Source organism: Mus musculus, chromosome 4, assembly GCF_000001635.26.
Source record: "Mus musculus strain C57BL/6J chromosome 4, GRCm38.p6 C57BL/6J".
Lineage (NCBI taxonomy): Eukaryota > Metazoa > Chordata > Mammalia > Rodentia > Muridae > Mus > Mus musculus.
Genome location: NC_000070.6, coordinates 112,557,297 through 112,580,212, shown reverse-complemented (window position 1 = coordinate 112,580,212; position 22,916 = coordinate 112,557,297). Strand labels below are relative to the sequence as shown.

Sequence of the window (22,916 nt, the reverse complement as noted above, 5' to 3'; positions counted from 1 at the left end):
TCAGTAAATCACCCTATCTTTATGTTCAGGATATACTATCATAACCTAGATCAGAAACAAAAGAGTTCGGGTGGTATTTCTAAGACATAATACAGTTATAGACATAATTCAAACTTAGATAACAATGAAAAGATTGTAGAAGTGAGGAGGAAGGAAAATCTAGTCATTAACATGATGATAGTGTTAATCTGGCTCCTTCTTTCTAAATTACTGGATTCCATAATTTCCATGATTGCAGGTCTACACCAAGCACAGAGTGACCTCAGAATCTCATATGCAGGAAACTGCTTGATACGAAGAAGATACAGTGTGTTGTACAAAACTTAAGTATAGCTTTTGTTTATTTGTGTCTATATAATATATTTTATTGAATTGCTAAAATATCTTGAAATTTTAAAAGATTTTCTCTAAAAAGTTATTTAATTATACATAAGCATGTACTTCATTTCAATCTATAATATATATTTTATTTAGTTGAAAAATTGAATTAATCTCTTAAATCCATGTTTTCACTTTTCTTTTCTTTTCTATTATCACAATTTTACTTTTATTTTATTGGTTATTTTATTTAAGTTTTAAATGTTATTCTCCTTCCCATTTTCCACTGCACAAACCGCCTATCCCTCCTCCCCCACCCCCTGATGAAATTCACCATGATCAAGTAGACTGCATTTGAGGGATGCAGGGATGGTTCAATATAAAGAAACCCATCAATATAATCTACTATATAAACAAACTCAAAGAAAAAAAACTAAATGATCATCTTATCAGATACTGAAAAGGCCTCTGATTAAATGCAATAGCCCTTCCTGTTAAAAGTGTTGGGGAGATCATGAATTCAAGGTCCATACCTAAACATAATAAAAGCAATATACCGCAAACCAATAGCTAACATCAAACTAAATGGAGAGAAACTTGAAGCAATCCCACTAAAGTCAAGGACAAAGCAAGGCTGCCTACTCTCCCCCAACCTATTCAATATAGTACTCAACGTTCTAGCCACAGCAACTAGGCAACAAAACGGGATCAAGGGGATAAAAATTGGAATGGAGGAAGTGAAGATATCACTATTTGCAGATGATATGAAAATATTCCTAAGTGATGGAAAAAGAAAGGAAGAAAGAAAGAAAGAAAGAAAGAAAGAAAGAAAGAAAGAAAGGAAGGAAGGAAGGAAGGAAGGAAGGAAGGGAGGAAGAAAGAAAGAAAGAAAGAAAGAAAGAAAGAAAGAAAGAAAGAAAGGAAGGAAGAAAGGAAGGAAGAAGTAAAGAAAGAAATAGGGAAGGAGGGAAAGAAGGAAGGAAGGGAGGAAGGGAGGAAGGAAGGAAGGAAGGAAGGAAGGAAGGAAGAAAAAATCCATGAGAGAACTCCTATACCTAATAAACAATTTCAACAAAGTGTCTGGATATAAAAATAACTCAAACCAATCAGTAGCTGTCCTCTACTTAGAGGAAAGAAAATGGGCTGAGAAAGAAATTAGGGAAACAACCTCACAGTGTTGGTGCACACCTTTAGTCTCAACACTTGGGAGGCAGTGGCAGGTGAATTTCTGAGTTCAAGGCCATCCTAATCTACAGAATGAGCTCCAGGACAGCCAGGCATACAGGAAGAAACCCTTTCTCAAAAAAGAAGAAGAAGAAGAAGAAGAAGAAGAAGAAGAAGAAGAAGAAGAAGAAGAAGAAAGAAAGAAAGAAAGAAAGAAAGAAAGAAAGAAAGAAAGAAAGAAAGAAGGAAAGGAAGGAAGGAAGAAAGAAAGAAAGAAAGAAAGAAAGAAAGAAAGACAGAAAGAAAGAAGGAAAGAAAGAAAAAGAAAAAGAAAAGAAAAGGAAAGGAAAAAGAAAAAGAGAAAAAGAAAAAGAAAAAGAAATTAGGGAAACAACACCCTTCACAATAGTAACAAATAATATAAAATATTTTGGTGTGACTCTATGGAATCAAGTGAAAGAACTGTATGACAAGAACTTCAAGTCTCTGAGGAACGATACTGAACAAGATTTCAGAAGATGGAAAGATCTCCAGTCCTCATGATCATCAGGATTAACATAGTAAAATGTCCATATTACGAAAAGTAATCTATGGATTCAATGCAATCCCCATCAAAATTCCAACTCAATTCTTCACAGAGAGTAACAAAAAATGCAGGATAGCAAAATCCTATCTCAACAATAAAATAACTTCTGGGGGAAATCAATGGTCCCAACCTCAACCTATACTACAAAGCATGAGTGACAAAACCTTCAAGGTATTGGCAGGTAGATCAATGAAATTGAATCAAAGACCCAGAAATGAAGCCACACAACTATGGTCACTTGATCTTTGCCAAAGAAGCCAAAACCATACAGTGGGCGTGGGGGGCAGCTTTTTCAACAAATGGTATTGGATCAACTGGTGGTCAGCATGTAGAAAAATGCAAATTAATCCATTGTTATTTCCTTGAACAAAGCTCAAAAACTAGATATACCGAATTTATTATAAAAGAACGTGGGAAAGAACCTCCTCCAATACATTGACACAGGGGAAAAATTACTGAACAGAATACAAATGTCTCATGCTCTAAGATGAACAATTGACAAATGTTTCCTCATAAAATTGAAAAGCTTCTGTAAGACAAGGGCACTGTCAATAGGACAAAATGGCAACCCACATGGGAAAAGATCTTTACTAACCCTACTTCATATACAGTGCTAATATCCAAAATATATGAAGAACTCAAGGAGTGTGTATATAATATTAAGGACTATATTTTCACTTGGAGAATATCTTATGACTTGTTCTATCAGAATAACCAAAGTGAAGTTAAAGTTTTATTTCTAGTTTTATAATCAGGATTTACACCTAATTTTCTTTGGGGATATGTCTTTCATTTACCTGATATAACTGTCATCTTGGTGGCTTACTGTTGAATAAGCTCACTCTTTCTAGTTTTTGTTTGTTTGTTTTTAAATTCTGGTTTTCTGGTTTAATTCAGCTGTTTTAACTTAAGAACACTCCTCTCCTTACTTATTGATTGAAAATAGCTTCTCTCAGTTTCTCACTGAATTGCTTTGCTTCAAGAAACTCCCTCTGAATTCCATGAACTCAATTGCACTGACTGAAGATACTGAATGATACTGAATGGAACTACATGAACTCAATAGAACTGACTCTGTTCCTATGTGCTGCTCTTTAAGTCACCACTCTTTAATGTCTCTTCTCGTGAGAGTTGGGAATATGCTATCTCTGACTCATTCTCTAAAATCTTTCTCTGATGTATCACTTTGTTCTCCCCTGAATTAGCACTGTATTTCAAATATGGCTACTACTTTCTACAAACAAACTTTACCTCCATTGTTTGGGAGTATGCTAAATGTGTGTCTATATTCCAGCTAGAAAGATTAAAGGTATGTGATTTCAACCAAATTCTACATATCCCAAATTTCTTTGGGTGTGAACTCTTGCCAGAGCAGCCATATTGCTGGATTAAAATTCCTTTGCAATATATGACTAAATCTAAATCACTGGTACAATTCCAGCATTTGGAAACCGAACTCACGCATCATTTTTGGGACTATAGCAACAACAAGATTCTGGATATATGTTAAAGTTAGGCTTAGAATTATCTCTATATATGTGAATATGATAAAAATGGAAGTCAAGTATGACTTTTATAATTTGGTTATGAGAACCTGAAAATATGAAATTCTACCACAAAGCATAAATATTATGCTAGCTTGGCATTAACTTTGAGCTATTTCTTGATATTCTTATTTCATGATAATTACTAGACTTTTGGATTGACTTGAGTTTTCAAATAAGAGCAAAAGAGGAGAATTATAACTTGAGCAATCCTTAGAATTCGAATGATACTTAAAGTCATGATCCAAAAAGACATCAGAAGAGAGTGAGATCTTGAAAGTTTTGCCTTGTAACATTTAAAGTCTATCTACTAGTTTTTTTTTGTTGTTGTTGACTTGGCATAAATAAGAGTTATCTAGAAAAAAGAAACCTGAATTAAGGAGTTGCCTTCATCAGATTGACCTTTGGCCTGTATGGGGAGCATTTTCTTACACCAATAATTGTTGTGGTAGGGCCCAGGCCACTGGAGATATGTGGTGCCATCCTTAGGTAGATGATCCTGAGTTATTTTAGAAGACATGCTGAGAAACCCATAGGGAAAAAGACAGTGATCAGTGTTCCTCTCACATCTCTACTTGATTTTCTACCTGCAAGTTTCTACTTTGTGCTCTTGCTTTGGCTTCCCTTGGTGATGATCTATGATGCAGCAGTCTAATCCAAATAGACTCTTCTCCCACACAGATTTGTTTATGACCATTATGTTCTATCAAAATGAGAGAAATACAAATTATAATAGCCAAGGATATAGAGTGGGAAAATAAACACACCAAAGAAAGTAAGCTACAACAAACTAAATGGTGAGTGAGTTTGAGAGAAAGTAAGTTTTTAGCAACCAAGTCAATGAAGAAATTAATAATAAGTATATGTGACAATGACTGTTGCTGAAGAACTGATACATATTTTACCTGATAGGACAATATTTATGCTTTCTTCTTGGTGAGTTAGAAGGTTTTGAAGATAGCAAGTGATACTCGTGTGGGAGCTGGATTCAATAAGAAGGATGATTGTCATGTTAAACAATTTGTTTTCATCCTGTGTATGGGCTTCTGATATAGCTGGAATGGCATTTCCCTTGTTCTCTCTTCATTCCATATGAGGCTGTGGGAACCATCCTCCTGAGTGACACTTCAACATCATATCTTTGATATTAGGGGGCTGCATGAGAATGTGTATGTCCAAGCTTGTGGCTTATTGAAAAACAAAGAGGATAACAATATTTTTTGGTGTAAGTGGAAGAGGAAACAACAGAATTATTAAAGCTTTTCTCATGTTTAGTCATAGTTTCAAAAGATGAAGTAATGATCAAAAGTCTACAGGAACCTAGTTGCCATAAGAAACTCACAAAAATATCATGAACAACGTAGAAATTTTATAATGCTGTCAGCAATATGTCCAAACTCTCTGTCTCTCCCCTCCCTTCCTCTCTCTCCCTCTCTCTTTCTACATCTATATACTTTTATTATTGTCACTAGCTACTTTTCATCCATTGTAAGTAAATTATAAACATGAAGTTCATTGTCAACACTATTGAGAAGCATTATTTTAGTTGACACTTTGCATATTTTATTATATATTTTCATAAAATATGTATCATGTTAAAGAGATATATTAATAGTATGAAAAGTACATATTAATTTATAGAGAAATGATCATTTAGAGAATCCTTTCAGAATCATAATGAAACTTGGGTAATATATAGGGAAAGGAATAATGTATGGAGATTTCAAATACTGTTTCTAAATCTATTCATTAAAATGTCCTTGGAATAGTGTATTAGTCAGGGTTCTCTAGAGTCACAGAACTTATGGATAGTCTCTAGATAGTAAAGGAATTTATTGATGACTTACAGTCAGCAGCCCAATTCCCAACAATTGTTCAGTCGCAGCTGTGAATGGAAGTCCAAGGATCTAGCAGTTACTCAGTCTCACGCAGCAAGCAGGCGAAGGAGCAAGAGCAAGAGCTAGACTCCCTTCTTCCAATGTCCTTATATTGTCTCCAGCAGAAGGTGTAGCCCAGATTAAAGGTGTGTTCCTTGAACTCGGAGATTCATTCTTCTGGAATCCATAGCCACTATGGCTCAAGATCTCCATACCAAGATCCAGATAAGGATCTCCAAGCCTCCAGATAAGGGTCACTGGTGAGCCTTCCAATTCTGGATTGTAGTTCATTCCAAATATAGTCAAGTTGACAACCAGGAATAGCCACTACAATCCACCCCTTGTCAACTTGACACAAATAATATCTCATGTTCACATGAAACAATAACAAGGTTGTGAATACGCCTAACATGATATAACTCTCCCTCATACAATCGCAAAAGCATTTGTAAATTTACAATGGGGTATTCATATTATTTTATAATCCTCGTTTCTGCAACTGGTTACGTGGCCTTAATTGGTATTTATAACTACCTTACTCTACTACCCATTCTGTATTTCCTTCACCTTCAGCCAGCACCTCAGCAGGTCTTGGCTCTTTTCCTGGAGGATTGACCCATACCTTCATTCCTGATGGGTCTTCGTCCTTTGTCATCCTGCTTGGATTAGGCTGTTGTGGTTTCCCATTGACTTTAATCACAGGACATGGTAGTACTAAGAGACGCCCTAAGGGATCTCCTACACTCCAGACATAATCTTGCTTACCACCATTGTGAAGAGGTAATCCAATTTCCCCATGGTAATCTGGATCTATCACCCCTCCTAACACTGTTATTCCTTTTTTAGCCTGTTGGTTTAAGGGCATTAGAAGCCCAAAATGACCAGGGGGAAGTCTGAGATTCCAGTTCAATGGAATGTTTGTTGTAGCTCCTGGTAGAAGCACTCCCCTCTCTGGAGCCAAAACTTCTAGGCCAGCAGAACCTAGAGTTATGGGGACAGGAAGCAAAAGTTTTCCTAGAGGGTCACTAGGAGTGATAGTAAGTGGAACTATTCCCTTTTCCACCCCTTGATTCCTGGACCCATGAATCCTGGCTATGGGTGAAACTGTACCATATATCGAGCACTGATTCAAAGCATATACTGCCTTCTGAAGAACTCTGCCCCAGCCTTCCAAGCTGTTACCACCTAATTGGAGCTGTAACTTCGTCTTCAAAAGGCCATTCCATCTTTCTATCAGACCAGCTGCTTCAGGATGATGGGGAATGTGGTAAGACCAGTGAATTCCATGATCGTGGGCCCACTGTCATACTTCTCTGGCTGTGAAATGAGTTCCTTGGTCAGAAGCAATACTGTGTGGAATACCATGACGATAGATAAGGCATTCTGTCAATCCGTGAATGGTGGTTTTAGCAGAGGCATTACGTGCAGGAAAGGCAAATCCATAACCAGAATACGTATCTACTCCAGTAAGAACAAAACGCTGTCCTTTCCATGAAGGAAGTGGTCCAATGTAGTCAACCTGCCACCAGGTTGCTGGCTGGTCACCTCGAGGAATGGTGCCATATCTGGGGCTCAGTGTTGGTTTCTGCTGTTGGCAGATCTGGCAATCAGCAGCAGCTGTAGCCAGGTCAGCTTTGGTGAGTGGAAGCCCGTGTTGCTGAGTCCAAGCATAACCTCCATCTCGACCACCATGGCCACTTTGTTCATGTGCCCATTGAGCAATGACAGGGATGGCTGTGGAGAGAGGCTGACTGTCCACAGAACGGGTCATCTTATCCACTTGATTATTGAACTCCTCCTCGGCTAAAGTCACCTTTTGGTGAGCATTTACATGGGACACAAATATCTTCACATCCTTTGCCCATTTGGAGAGACCTATCCACATATTTCTTCCCCAGATGTCTTTCTCACCAATTTTCCAATTGTGATCTTTCCAAGTCCCTGACCATCCAGCCAATCCATTGGCTACAGCCCATGAGTCAGTGAATAATCGTACATCTGGCAATTTCTTCTTGCAAACGAACTGTAATACCATGTGTACTGCCCGAAGTTCTGCCCACTGTGAAGATTTCCCTTCACCTGTGTCTTTCAAGGTTGTCCCAGAAAGGGGTTGTAATGCTGCAGCTGTCCACTTCTGGGTGGTGCCTGCATAACGTGCAGAGCCATCAGTAAACCAGGCTCTAGTCTTCTCCTCTTCGGTCAGTCGATCATAGGAAACACCCCATGAGGCTATAGGCGCATGCTTGGCAGCAGATGGCATTGTAACAGGAGTAGAAACCATAGGCATTTGAGCAACTTCTTCATGTAACTTGCTTGTGCCTTCAGGACCTGCTCTGGCCCGATCACGTATATACCACTTTCATTTGATAGTAGACTGCTGCTGTGCGCGTCCCACTTTATGACTTGCAGGGTCTGATAGTACCCAGCTCATGATAGGTAGTTCAGGTCGCATAGTAACTTGGTGTCCTATTGTCAAACGTTCAGTTTCCACTAAGGCCCAATAGCAGGCCAAGAGCTGTTTTTCAAAGGGAGAATAGTTGTCTGCAGATGATGGTAGAGCTTTGCTCCAAAATCCCAAAGGTCTTTTCTGTGATTCACCTACAGGGGCCTGCCAGAGGCTCCAAACAGCATCTCTATCAGCCACAGACACCTCAAGTACCATCGGGTCTGCTGGGTCATATGGTCTAAGTGGTAGAGCAGCCTGCACAGCAGCCTGTACCTGTTGAAGGGCCTTCTCCTGTTCCAGGCCCCACACAAAGTTAGCAGCTTTCCGAGTCACTTGGTAAATAGGCCTAAGTAACACACCCAAGTGAGGGATGTGTTGTCTCCAGAATCCAAATAGACCCACTAAACGTTGTGCTTCTTTCTTGGTTGTAGGAGGGGCCAGGTGCAATAACTTATCTTTCACCTTAGAAGGAATATCTCTGCATGCCCCACACCACTGGACTCCTAAGAATTTCACTGAAGTAGATGGTCCTTGAATTTTGGTTGGATTTATTTCCCATCCTCTGGTACGCATATGTGTTACCAATGAGTCCAAAGTGGTTGCTACTTCCTGCTCACTTGGTCCAATCAGCATAATGTCATCAATATAGTGCACCAATGTGATATTTTGTGGAAGATCCAAACGATCAAGATCCCTTCTAACTAAATTATGACACAGGGCAGGAGAGTTAATATATCCTTGAGGCAAAACTGTGAAGGTATACTGTTGGCCTTGCCAACTGAAAGCAAATTGCTTCTGGTGGTCCTTATGGACAGGTACTGAGAAGAAGGCATTTGCCAGATCAATAGCCGCATACCAGGTGCCAGGAGATGTGTTAATTTGCTCAAGTAACGAAACTACATCTGGTACAGCAGCTGCAATTGGAGTTACTACCTGATTTAGTTTTCGATAATCAACTGTCATTCTCCATGATCCATCTGTTTTCTGCACTGGCCAGATAGGAGAGTTAAACGGAGATGTGGTGGGAACCACCACCCCTGCATCTTTCAAGTCCTTGATAGTGGCAGTAATTTCTGCAATGCCTCCAGGAACACGATACTGTTTTTGATTCACTATTTTCTTTGGCAGAGGCAACTCTAAAGGCTTCCATTTGGCCTTTCCAACCATAATAGCCCTCACTCTACAGTTCAGGGAACCAATATGAGAATTCTGCCAATTTCTGAGTATATCTATCCCAATTATACATTCTGTAACTGGGGAAATCACCACAGGATGTGTCTGGGGACCTACTGGACCTACTGTGAGTCGGACATCAGTCAAAACTCCATTAATCACCTGCCCTCCATAAGCCCCTACTTTAACTGGAGGGCCACAATGTTTCTGGGGATCCCCTGGGATCAGTGTCAACTCAGAACCAGTATCCAGCAGACCCCAAAAAGTCTGATTATTTCCTTTTCCCCAGTGTACAGTTACCCTTGTAAAAGGCCGTAGGTCCCTCTGGGGAAGAACTGTAGAAAGGGTAACAGCAAAACCTTTGGGTGTCTTATCAAGATCCTTCCTCAGCGGAACCTGGCCTCCCCTTCATTCAAGAGGTTCCGGATCTGCAAACTGTCTCAAGTCTGGAAATTGATTCACTGGCCGAGATTGCTGTTTACCACGATCTAATGTAGCCTTTCTTTCATTTGGCTGTTTACCATGATCTAATGTAGCCTTTCTTTCATTTGTTTGAGAATTTTTCTGCTTATACAGATCAAACAAATATGCAGTAGGCTTCCTATGTATTTCATTCCTGGAAACACCATGATTGGTTAGCCAGTACCAAAGGTCCAACCGAGTCATGCCATTATAAATTTCACCTCTCCTGTGCTGACCATTACTGGGTATGTTATTATAAACATTCTTTGTCTACGCTGTCCATTATAATAACTAGAATCACCTTGTCTCCGGCGATTCAATGCTGCCACCTGGCCCTTGTTACCTCGGAATCCAACTAAACCCAGTGAATTTAATTCATCTAATTGAGCAGAAGCATCCCCAATGCTAAGATCTGGCACAAGGAAAAGGGAAAGAACAAAACCCTTCAAATGTGCTGGTGCCCCTCTCACCAATTTGCGTCTTATAGAGCTGGTGAAAGGCATGTCTTCTGGACCTTCCCATTGTGGACAATTATGCTTTACACAATATATCCACTCTAGCATTGCAATTTCCCTAAGTCTTAAAATCCCTTCATCAACACTAAGCCACGGAATATCAGGCATCTCCAAGTCATTTCCAGTAGGCCATCTTTTGATAAACACCTCAGCCAACCATTCAAACAAACTTTTGACACCTTTTTTAACTATGCGAGCTTCTGTATTAAACCTAGAATCTCTACTCAAAGGACGCATGTCAATAAACTCAGCCTGCTCTAGTTTTATGTTCCTTCCACCCTTATCCCACACCCTTAAAATCCATTCCCACACATATTCACCAGGTTTCTGCTTGAATGAATTAGCAAATTCATTAAGCTCCTTAGTAGTGTAGCGAATTTCCTCATGGACTACACTTTCTACCTCCCCTCTAGGAGCCTGTTTTGCTTTGAGTCTGGTTACTGGTCTAGAAGAAACTATTGGTGGGCCTTGAGAAACATCAGTAGTGAAAGTCATTGCTGGTTTATCAGACTCTGCAAAATTAATTTCCTCATGTGGGGAAGGCATTATTTCAAGGGGTGGGGCTGAGGGTACTACTTCCTCAGGTGGGGCAAACCCTTGAGAATCTGAAGATTCAAAATTCTCAGCTTCAACATGGTCTTCCCACACATCCCTGTCCCATGTTATAGGATCCCATTCTTTGCCAATTAGAGCCCTTACTTTAACTGTCGACACACTCTGAGGCTGAGACTTGAATTTTCGCTCTAGTTCAGCCAACCATACAATGAGAGTTTCTGTTTGATTTTCTGCAACTTGAGCTCTGTTGCTACAAGAGAGAAGATTTTCTTCAAGGACACACTTAGCAACTTTTAGATCGTTTACTTGTGTCTGGAGCCTTTCGATTTTATCACACAACTCCTTCCTTTCATTCATCATTCTTTCCACAGATACTAAGAGCAGCCAGCCAGTAAAATCATTTTCTGATTTTTTTCCCCATCTTGTAGAAAGCTTTGTGCACTGAATCACCTAATTCATTAAGAAAATCAAGGGCATTAGCTTCTTTAAGTTCTGAATATAGTTTCAACCATGGGTCTTCAAAATTCTCTGAGCTCCCAGAAGGGAGTGAATCTGGAGAGGTTTCAATAGTTGAAAGTGCTGGTGGATCAACAAGCCAACTCCAATATTTTAAAAGATTCATCCTTGTACTTCTGTTACTCTAGGACCACTCCTGGTACCAACTTCTGTATTAGTCAGGGTTCTCTAGAGTCACAGAACTTATGGATAGTTTCTAGATAGTAAAGGAATTTATTGATGACTTACAGTCGGCAGCCCAATTCCCAACAATTGTTCAGTTGCAGCTGTGAATGGAAGTCCAAGGATCTAGCAGTTACTCAGTCTCACGCAGCAAGCAGGCGAAGGAGCAAGAGCAAGAGCTAGACTCCCTTCTTCCAATGTCCTTATATTGTCTCCAGCAGAAGGTGTAGCCCAGATTAAAGGTGTGTTCCTTGAACTCGGAGATTCAATCTTCTGGAATCCATAGCCACTATGGCTCAAGATCTCCATACCAAGATCCAGATAAGGATCTCCAAGCCTCCAGATAAGGGTCACTGGTGAGCCTTCCAATTCTGGATTGTAGTTCATTCCAAATATAGTCAAGTTGACAACCAGGAATAGCCACTACAAATAGCAAAAAACATTTTACATCTGTGCTATCATAGTAGGTATTTGCTCCATAAGACTGCTAAAGATGGCTATAAGCTATATTGTTTAGCTTGACTTTAGACTACAGAGTCGAGTATCACATGACATCTAAAATGATTAATTATCTGGGTCTAAAGTCCTATACAAACATACACACATTTATGGATTTTTTTTCAGTTTCTTTTAAACTCTCTACTTTCCTTCCCCTTATTTTTATTTAGAATAGTTCCGAGTGAATAAAGTAGTATAAAAGCCACACAGTTCTCTACACTTCACTGCCACAGACCCTCTGGGTCCCTGTGTCTGCATAAAACGGGTCTCTAGAGTAGGTGGGCAAAGCTTAGGATTAATTTGACAAACAGACAAACACACAAGAGAGGTGCTGAATCTGAATGTAATGTTCTGGTTGAGCCTCAGACTTTTTATAATACAGAGTAAATTGCAAATCATAACAGAATAAGGCACATTGAAATTTTCCAGGTACAAGAGGAGTGACTTCAAAAGGAACCAGATAAATGTTTACACTAGAGATTAGCATCCTCGCCTTGGATCAGCTTTGTGCCAGGCAAGAGTTTCACACTTTAGTGTTAATAGCACCAGGGGGTTATTAACTCTACACAGGCTTCAAGAATAATGTAGTGTCACTGACCCCGAAATTCTCTAGGCCTTGTTAAATTTTATCTTGTCTGGAGAATCCTCATTATTAGGATAGTATATTAACTCACTCTTGGTATGGAATGTAGTCTGTAATGAAATTTTTATCTCAGTGAGAATTTTAGTCTCTTACTGTAGACAACTGAGTTAATGGCTTTGATTTTATTGTAGTGCTTAATTAGTTACTGAATAGGTTAAGCTCCTTGCTGCTAACTGGAATCTTGGAACACTGGGAGAGGCTTTATCTAATTCAGGATACAATCTTAAAAGGCATTTACAATAAGGTAATACTAAATAGAGAGCATGTGGATCCATACACTAGACTAACGCGGGAGCAGAAAATTGATTTTTTGATTTATGTAGATTAGGGAGAGAATGCCACTTCAGAAAGAGAGTTTCCTTGAAACTCTTTGCTTCATGAGCCAGCTTCCCAGCTTTCGCTTTGTCAAACTGACTCAACAAAAGTACGTGGCACTTCACATAGAGAATTATATCTGTGCATAGTGATTGTAATTAAAAATGCTTTGACAAAGATTTAGGAAAATTAATTTGGCACAAGTAGTCAGTGAGTTGATTTGGAGATAAATGAAAATAAGTATTACTAAAAAGGCTTTTTATTTTTTTAATTAAAACTGTTCATATGTTGAATTTGTTCACTTTCCCTTCCATACCTCCTAACAAATATTCTTGACCTCTCTACACAACCAACTTTATAGTAAAAAGCATATTTAAAAATTCAGCTCATTAGGAAAATTGCTAAAGGGCTGTCAGAATTATTTGAAAAGATAAAAACCCTTAAATTTAGAAATATATCATCACATGTTAACATAACAAGAAACTATTTATTGACATAAAAAATTTATGCACTTTAGTAATTTTCACTTTTGCTTTTTCTCAGCATCCAATTTAGAAACTAAATTCACAGAATTCGGCTTGCTAATTGACCTGTTCAATAAGAGTTAAACACTAAGAATTTTTCAACCAGTCAACTCTAGATAGGCTTTGGATGCACAGAAATCTGAGAGGAATTCATGTCTACCAGTGACCTTGACCTCTGTGATGTGCTCTTCATAGAACTCTCCAACTTTGAAGACACAGTGGTATGACCCATCATCATCAGCTGTCAGTTTAAAGATCTTGAGGGTCACTTTTCCCTCTCCAATGGCATCTTTCAGGAGTTCAGTCCTCTCCACATACTTAGACATAGTTTCTTCATGCAAGTCTTTACCATTCCGGTACAGGTACACAGACTCTGTATAGCGATTTCGAAGCCAACGGATCTCCATATGTTGTGCTTGCTGTGGTAAAGACAACTGACAAGTCAGTTCAACATGTCCACCCAATGTTACTAAGATTGGCTTCTTTAAGCCAATCACTGTGAATTGTTCTGTAAAGGATTACCATAATCAAATGACAAGAGTGGGAATTAGTAGACATGTTTCACATCATTTGTTAAAATCATTCTGTTTATCTCAGTTCTTTCTTATCTCCCATATCTCAAATATCTACATGCACTTCACTTAGATCACTTTCTTTATTCTGAAGACATTTTAGTTATTAATTAATTAATTGATACAGAAGCATAAAGTATTACTAGAAATGGTGATTGAAATTTTTAAGGAACCATTTGAAGTGCTGAGCCATTTCATGACTGAATGGATTCAAGATAAATCAAGGAAATGAGCAAGACAGAGTCAGGAAAACTATCACTATGAGTAGACAATGTCATGTAGTGGGGGTTTTGATGAATAGAGGCTTTAGGGACAGAAGAGAATCAACAACCATGGGTCTTGTGATGCATGCATAATGTTTGTAAATAAAAGTGTGGCAGGTACTACTGCCCATTTGTGTTAAATCTCCACTGTTTATGTGATACGGATGAGATGGCTGCTGCTAGGCTGGCCCAGCATCTTCCCAGAATTGGTGAGTGACAGAAACCAGGGAGTGGCTGGGGTTCAATTAACAGCAGATGCCAGTGGTACCTGTAGGTGAGTGGGGCTTGTGAAGACCTGCAGAGCAGGTAGGACTATGCTGCTCATGGCCCCAGTATCCAGACAGAGGATGTGGCTCTGCAGTACACAGGAAGCTGGGATCTTGAAGTCCAAAGAACAAGCACGCTAAGCTTGTAATGTATGCTTTCTCGGTAACTCCCCAGAAATAAGAGTTTAGAGAATCTCAAATACAGACATAAATATTAATTTTGGAAATAATAAAGTGAAGTCTCAGAAGAAAGGAGGGAATAAGAGATTAAAAGAAAGTATTTTCTGTTTTAAAATGGAGAGCTCAATGGCAGAGGGAATTTGAAGCTTATTTTATTTTGTTTTGAATATTAACATGGAATTAGTTATAATATGTTTGTTAAGGATGTAACTTTCTATGTCCTCTTAAAAAAATAGATTAAAGCAGATAAAGATAAGGAAGAGAAGTCCCCAAGTTCTATTCACTGTTTGTCTGTGGGCATGTGGTGCCTGAGTCAGTTGCTTCCTATATGGAGATCAAGCCTCTCAGAGGACAGTCATGCTAAACTCCTATATGCAAGCATAACAAAATACCAAGTCAGGGATTGATGCTTTCCAGTTGCAGGAAGAATGGCAGCCCTAAGGGGATAGGAACTCCCCCAAAAGACCAACAGAATCAATTAACCTAGATACTTGGTGCTCTGAGAGACTGAACCACCAATCAAAAAAAGAAAAGAAAAAAAAAAAAAACATACATGATACATGGCTAGACCTAGGACTCTCCACACATATATAACAGATGTACAGCTTAGTCCTTGTGATAGTTTTTATATGCTTGGTGCAGGAAGTAGAACTATTAGGTGAATTGGACTTATTGGAGTAAGTATCTCACTGTGGCCATGGGCTTTAACATCCTTGTCCTAGCTATCTGGATGCCAGTCTTCTCCTAGTGGCCTTCAGATGAATATGTAGAACTCTCAGTTCCTCCTGCACAATGCCTGCCTGTATTATGCCATGCTCCTGCCTTGATGATAATGGACTGAACCTCTGAATCTGTCACCCAGCCCCAAATAAATGTTGCCCTTATAAGATATGCCTTGGGACATATGCATAGAGTCTAGAGTCAAGAACTCTGGGGTACTGGTTAGTTCATAATGTTGTTCCACCTATCAAAAGATGGCCTAGTTGGCCATCACTGGAAAGAGAGGCCCATTAGACATGCAAACTTTATATGCCCCAGTACAGGGGAACGCCAGGGCCAAAAAGTGGGAGTGGGGGGAGGGTATGGGGGACTTTTGGGATAGCATTGCAAATGTAAATGAGGAAAATACCTAATAAAAAAGATATGCCTTGGTTATGGTGTCTGTACACAGCAATAAAATCCTAAAATAGTCTTCATGTGGGTCCTGAACAATTGGAGTGGAAGCTATCCCAAAAGGTGTTTCCTATATGGAGATTTGTTCTTCTAGCTGGGGTGCTTTGTCTTGCCTTATGGGAGAGGAAGCACCTACCCTCACAGAGGATAGATGTCCCATGGTGGGAAGAGAATGAGGTCAGTTCTCTTAGGTGGTAATTTACTCCTGTTGTATAGCAAAATCAATTTCATTATGTCAAACTTGTTCCAAAACATTAAAGTTTATTCCCTAAAGAAATACATTAATCAATGCTTCTAAAATACCTCTCTAAGTTCAGGCAATGTTTTATACAAGGAGATAGAAAAACATCTAAAGACTAGAAGACAAAGAGAAGAGAGGAAAAAATATTACCTGAGTGTAACCTATTCATTGTGATACAGAGCAGCTAAGTTTGCCTATTTTTTATCAATATAAGACTGTACCAGCCAACAGCTGGTCATAGATGCAGAAGGGATTCAGGTAGCCTTTCCCACTAACCTCTCCTGAATTGTTGTCTATTAAAGGATTCTTTGAATGGAGGAGTTATTACAGGCAGATGTGTACCCATTGATGAGTTCATCAGGCTCTTATGAATAGTTTTACACTTAATATCATGCAGATGACCCTGATTAAATTCAGTTATATGCCACAAAATAAGAAAAACTAAACAAAACAAAACAAACCAAGTGATCAACCAACCAATGAACCAACCAACTAAACAAACAGATTAAAAAAAAAGAAAAAAAAACCATGAACATGGGGAAGGGACCTGCAATAAGAGGGGGAATTGCCAAGGATAGGAAGGAGACAACATAAGGTCAGGGAAACTAATCAGAATGAGTTATAGACATGCATCAGAAAAGACATTTAATGAATTAAAAAAGCCAGGACAAAATGCCTAGCAATGAAAAGAAAATAAAGATTTAGGGTTGAGTGGTAAGGTGTGGGGGGGAAGATTTTGTAAAAGACATTCAGCTTTACTCAGTAATATAAATGTCAAATGTAAAAAAAAAATGTTGAAAGTTAAACTAAAGCTAAGGGAAAAACCTTTTTATCTCAGTCACCAACTCCCTTATGAAGACCCTGGAAACCCACTTGCCAGGAAATCAGGTAGGAGCCTTCAGTCTCCCAATTCTGACATCTAATTCCAATCCTCCAGCATCAGTGCAGCAGACCACTTGTGGCTTCACTTTCTTCCCTGCCCCTATCTTCAGTGGCTCATGCAGATCTCCTATAGCCTACCTTTGTCCTCAACTTCCAATTTCCATAGGCACTCTCTGTGAAGAAACTAGAGATGATGACTGGAAATTAGGTAGGCAATGTCTGCTCTCCCTCCTGTCTTCCAATTACAATGTTCCATCCTTAAAGCTCTGTAGCAGACCATTTGTTACAGAAAGAGGGTCAATGCAGATTATAGCAACATGTCCAGATTTTCTCCCGCCTTTGGATAATTTCAGCTTTTCCCCTTCAACCCATTTCCAAACCTAGGTGTCAGGTCCCAATACCTAAAAGCACTTTTTACCCAGGACTGCCAGTGACTATACATGGCAGGATTTCAGAAATGTTCCCAACACCCAACTCACAGCTACCACACTCTTCTAAAAACAAGAGAAACAGCACAAAGCATGAAATGGGACACAGATGCACTAAACAAAGACAAACCATATATCAGCATCTAGAATTGCAATAATTCTACTCTGATGCTGACATACCAGCATAAAAACATAATCATTAAGACTCAAGAAAATATGTTTCCACTAGAGCCCAGCAACCCTACTATATAGGACATTTAGAAATGCAATACAGCTGAAGCACAAGACAACAAATTCAAAATAGCATTTATGAATATGTTTAAGCTCTTTAGAAGGGAAATAAAGAAATCTATTAATGAAATCTATGAAAACAGTGCAAAGAAATGAATCAAATTGTTCAAGACATGAAACACGGAAACACCTAAACTCAGGGGGAAATGGAAGTGAAAAAATTGTGAATTCAGACAAGAGCCTTAGAGGTAAGGCTTGCCAGCAGAATATAAGAGATAGAAGACAATTTTAGGCATTGAAGAGAAAATAGAAGAGAGGGATCCTTTGGTCAAAGAAAATGCGCAATCTAATAACATTGAGGGAAAATCCCAAGAAAGTATGAAAATTATGATATAAATTAAATTCCATGAGTTATAGGAATAGAGAAGAGGGAATATACCTAGGTCAAGAGCACAGAAAATCATTTCAACAAAATTATGGAAGAACATTTCCTTGACCTAAACAAAAAGAGAGATCTTTCAGATACTATAAGCATACAGAACATCAAATAGACTGCACCAGAAAAGAAATTCCCCCAGCACATAATAAAGAAAACACAAATGGATAGAGCAATGATGCAAATAGAAATTGAAAAAGCAAAATTATTCTTGGGAGATAATATGATAGTATATATAACTGACCCTAAAAATTCAACTAAGAAATCCCTATATCTGGTAAAAAAACATTCTGCAAAGTAGATGGTTAAACATTAACTCACAAAAATTATCAGCCCCTGTATATGCAAGTAACAAATGGACTGAGAAATAAATCAGCACATTTTCCCTAGTAGGTAATAATAATAATAATAATAATAATAATAATAATAATAATAACTATTGTCATAACTCTAAACAAGAAAATGAAAAATTTGTATGATAAAAGTTTTAATACACTGGAGAAAAATCACCGAAGAATATATCAGAAGATGGAAAGAACTACTGTGATCATGAGTAGGATTAACATAGTAAAAAATGTTCACTCTACCAAAAATAATCCGCACATTAAATGAAATACCCAACAAAGTTCCAAAACACTTCTTCACAGATCTTGAAAGGACAGTTTTCATCTACATATGGTAAAACAAAAATCCAAGATAGCTATAAAACTCTTGGATAATCAAAAAAACTTTTAGATATATTACCACTCCCCATCTCAAATTACAGTATTGAGGTATAATAACAAAACCAGCATGGTATTAGAAAAAAAAAAAAAAAAACAGACAAAATTATTATTGCATACAGAGATATAATTGAAGACACAGATATAATTAATTCATATACTTATGGACACTTGTTTTGGTTTTGGTTGGATTATTTGTTTGTTTTTTGATAAAGAAGCCAAAAATTTACTGTGAGAAACACAGCACCATTAAAAAGAGAACTGTTCAAACTGGATGTCTGCATGTAGAAAAATGCAAATGAATCCATTTTTATCACCCTTCATGAAACTTAACTCCAAATGGATCAAGTACTCCAACATAAGTACAAATACACTGAGTCTGTTACAGGAGAAAATGAGGAATATTCTTGAATTCATTAGAGCAGGAAAAACTTTCTGAACATAATAGCATTAGCATAGGCACAAAGAACAACAAATAATAAATTAAACTTTATGAAAAAGAAAATGTTCTGTAGACCAAAGGATATTATCATTTGGGGAAATATTTCCCTTTACATATTTAGCAGAGGGTTAATATCTAAAATATATAAAAAATTAAAAATCTAGAATCAAGAAAACAAATAGCCCAATTAAAAATCACCTATAGATTTAAACAGAGAAATCTCATTTTTTAACTCCAGCAATAATTTACTCTGAAGTGTTCATTCAGTTTGACACTCAACTCATGTCTCATTAATAAAAGAGCAGTCATCTCACCTCAAATACCAGAATATACAAGTTACATCATAGCAAAAATTCTACCTACTTTTGAGAAAATCCAGTTCAATTAAAACTGTTTCATTCAATGCTTTATAGGTACACAGATTTGAGCACAAAATAGTGTGTGTGTGTTTCAGAAAATATTTATTTTCATAAGGTGAAAATTATTTGTTGTTCTTTGTGCCTATGCTAATGGTATCATGTTCATATATATATATATATATATAATGATCCAAATGAAATCACAATGTAATGGAGGAGTCAAAGACAACAATGAACATCTATCATAACTATTGTAGCTTGTTGTACCAAGAATAGGTCTAATCAAGGTGGAACACAAGTAAATGTGAGATTTTATCATTGAACAATCATCTATTGATAGAATAACCTACGTTTTTACATAATTTGCTTTCTATGTCTTTCTTTTAAATGTCTCCAAGAATCTGTATTCATTTGTGCTTTGTATAAAATGTCCCTACACTCAAATTCTCACTCTCCTATCCATTTTCATCTTCACTCATTTTCCCCTATTGTATTCTTAACTCAGATAATCTAATATGTATCTGCAGCCTATACAATTTCTCAGTGTAAAAATGCTATGCATGTCCTGTGCATTTAGTATGAATATTAGTTCCTCAAGACAAATATTTGATCTGTTTCATTGTACTTTTATCCTGGAAGCTGAAACAAACCCAAGGAAGATGTTCTTGCTGGTTAAACATTATTATTTGTTTCTCTAAGCTTCCTCCCAGGCATGATATGTTCTGTACTAACAAACTTTATTAGGTCTCCTCTCTCTCTTCTTGTGACTGCCTTCACTTCTTTGCTATATCCAAACTTCATAAACAATGATTTAAACACTCTCTTATTTGTAATATACTTTGATTTTCCTGGGGTAGTTTATATTGCTAAGACTTAAGAGCAAGTGAAAGATTCATACCTGAACTCAGTGCTACCATCTGGAGGAAGCATGAGACAACACAGTGTGCAGCAAGTACTCCTGTAGCTCCCATTATACCTGTGGTGAGACACAACTTAATTATCAGTGAAAACAGAAGTAAAAGCAACAAAAATCAAAATCCTCCATACTTTTCTGCTGGCTTCCAAGTAGAGTTACATTTAGGCCACAATTTCAGACAATGATTAACTGAACAATACTCATCTATCCAATGATATATATCACCCTATATTTGCATTTACTAAATCTGGTGGTCCTAGTTTTTAAAATGTTCCATGTAATGACTGGATTACTCCAGATATTTATTCCCCATTAGTAGACGTCATCCTCCCAGGCATGATATGTTTTGTACTGACAAACTTTATTAGGTCTCCTCTCTCTACAAGGATATGGAACAACCAAAAAGATCCAAGGCTCAAAGAGTGTGATGTGTATTTGTCATATTTAACTATATTTAATTATATTTAATTTGTCATATTTAAATATGAAACAGATATACCTTTATAACTATTAGAGTAATCATGTAGCTTTTTACAAGGTTACATGACTTTTTTTATCTTGAAATCATTGTTTTGAATTTTATTCTTATGCAGAACTTATAAGTAGAGACATGTTGTGGGACTTAATATTTAGTATAAATGTAAGATGAAAAATTGTCATAGTCAAATGGCAAGGCCAACGAAGTCACTTCTCCACCACTCTTTCTTTTACATTTTATTAGTATATATTAATTATACATAATGGGTACCATTATGACATTTTTATGAATATATAAATTTTGTATTCACTTCCATTGCTGTGGCAAAGGTGTGTTTATGAGAAAATGTTTCATTGTGACTACATCACTAAAATGCATCTTTTCCCCTACCCAGCAGTATTTAGCTTCCTATAAAGCCACAGACTAGGATTAGGTTCTGTAAGTTTCTTCTGACTTCCACAATAGAAAATGGTAGAACTAATCCTGTGCAGGTCTTGTGCAGGTAATCACAGTTGCTATGAGTTAAAATGTTTTTAAGGATAATTTAATGTTCTATTCAGAAAGAATAATTTTCATTTTCTTTTACATTCTATTCATTGAAATGTGATAACTGTGTATGTGTTACAGTGTGATATTTCGATATGTAAGCTTTCAATTAGAATCTATTGCTTATATATTCCAGTTTTTTAAAAAGTACAGTAAATACCTTTTAAATAGATTTGCCTTATTAGAACTATTTCACCAAGTTAATTATATTTTGGTATATTTTCAAAATATTAGCTAAGTAATTTCTCCATCTTTCCTTATCTAGAGTCTAGTGGTGATGATATTGATCTCTATAACATAAACAAATTTTCATTTTTTAAAAAAACTTGAAATAGAATTATATTTTACCTTCATCATTTCCTCCTTCCAGCTTATCTCACATCACCCCACTCACAAGATTATGGCAGATTTTTCTTTATTATTGTTACACACACGTACACATGTGCATATGTATGTGTGTGTGTAACAATATATACCCACATATATATATGAATATTATGTATATTCATATATATATACCCATATATGTGTATATGTGTAGTCATATGTGTGTATATATATATGCACATATACATATATGTATAACAATAATAAAGATATACATATACGTATACGTATACATATACATATTGGTGTGTGTATGTAAAATACATATATTTGTATATAATACAAATATATAAAATATGTACTATATTAAAACATAAATATATTATGTTTATGCATGTGTGTGTGAGTGTACAAGCATGTCTCTGTGCATAGTGCACAAATCACTATAAACACAGCATGCTAAATCATCTTTTTCTAGTTTTTGTATGTTTTCAAGGTTGATCACTCTGCATTGGGTAACTATATTGAAGCTTATCCCTTGGAGAATATAATTTCCATTTTCCCAGGAATCATTAGCAGTCTGTAATACTTTGTCTAGGATTGAATCGCTGAAAAAATAATCTCCCCTTCTATCTTAGCATGTATAATAATTGTGTTGTTACAGTCCTGTTTATGCAGCTATTTCTAGGAAAGCAGATTTTGAAACTTCTAGGTATGTCTGAGAATATGACATATTTGTCTTTTTCTGCCACCCTGTTATAAAAATTTAATTTTTAAAGACTCAGCAAGGACATCTCATACATTCTCTTTCTGGTTTTGTTTATGACAGTAGAACACAACACAAAAGTTATTATGGTTAAGAAAAATCATGGGATGGGCACAAGTCTCACAATTATGTGGCAGAGAAATAACAGTTAGAATGAATACATAGAGGAATATACATATTTCTTTAGCCTCGTTAAAAATCAAACTCAAAACCTGAGTTCAGTATTTGCCAAGATTAAATTTCCATCTCACCCATAAGGAAAAACTTGGGAATTTCCCCCTAGAAGAGATTAACTCTCCATCTTTCTGAATCCCAAGATTTACTTATATTAAAATGCTTCTGTCTAAGTCCTTAAAACTTGCTTCTAAAGGTACATTATTCCTCCCAGGA

The 22,916-nt window shown here is 37.1% G+C and overlaps 1 pseudogene; it reads right to left on the bottom strand.

The window, feature by feature from the left end:
* The window catches only part of Gm12814, a 33,556-nt pseudogene extending 13,089 nt beyond the window's left edge, over positions 1-20,467 (bottom strand).
* Between the last annotated feature and the right edge of the window lie 2,449 nt (positions 20,468-22,916).